This window comes from Tachysurus fulvidraco, chromosome 16 (genome assembly GCF_022655615.1).
Source record: "Tachysurus fulvidraco isolate hzauxx_2018 chromosome 16, HZAU_PFXX_2.0, whole genome shotgun sequence".
Classification (NCBI taxonomy): Eukaryota; Metazoa; Chordata; class Actinopteri; order Siluriformes; family Bagridae; genus Tachysurus; species Tachysurus fulvidraco.
In genome coordinates, this window is record NC_062533.1 from 18929455 (window position 1) to 18929925 (window position 471).

A 471-nucleotide genomic window follows, 5' to 3' on the forward strand; every position below is an offset into this window, starting at 1 on the left:
ATTTCAGCAGCATGTAACAATTAAATTTGTCAATTCTTTTGCAAACTCGTTCTCTCTCTTTGGAGTTCATGAGTCTCCAGATTTTTCTCCTCCATCCTGATGCTCTACGTCTGCTTCACATTTCCAGCATTTGACAGACGCTCTTATCCAGAGCAAATTACATTATCTCATTTCTTTCTACAACTGAGCATTAAGGGCCTTGCTCAGGGGCCCAACAGTGTCAGCTTGGTGGACCTGGGATCAAACTCACAACCCAACACCTTAACCACTAGGCTACCACATGCTCTGCTTAAAGTTCTCATCACCTGAACATCACAGCTGCTGCTGAGAACGTCCTCCGACGTAGACAGACTTGAGATACTGAACATGTGGATGGAGCCACCTAGAAACCATGAACATTTGTGTAGATGTTCTTCCTTTTATAGCTTTTGGACTGTGACAGCTAGGAACAGATATGTGCTCAATCTCCAT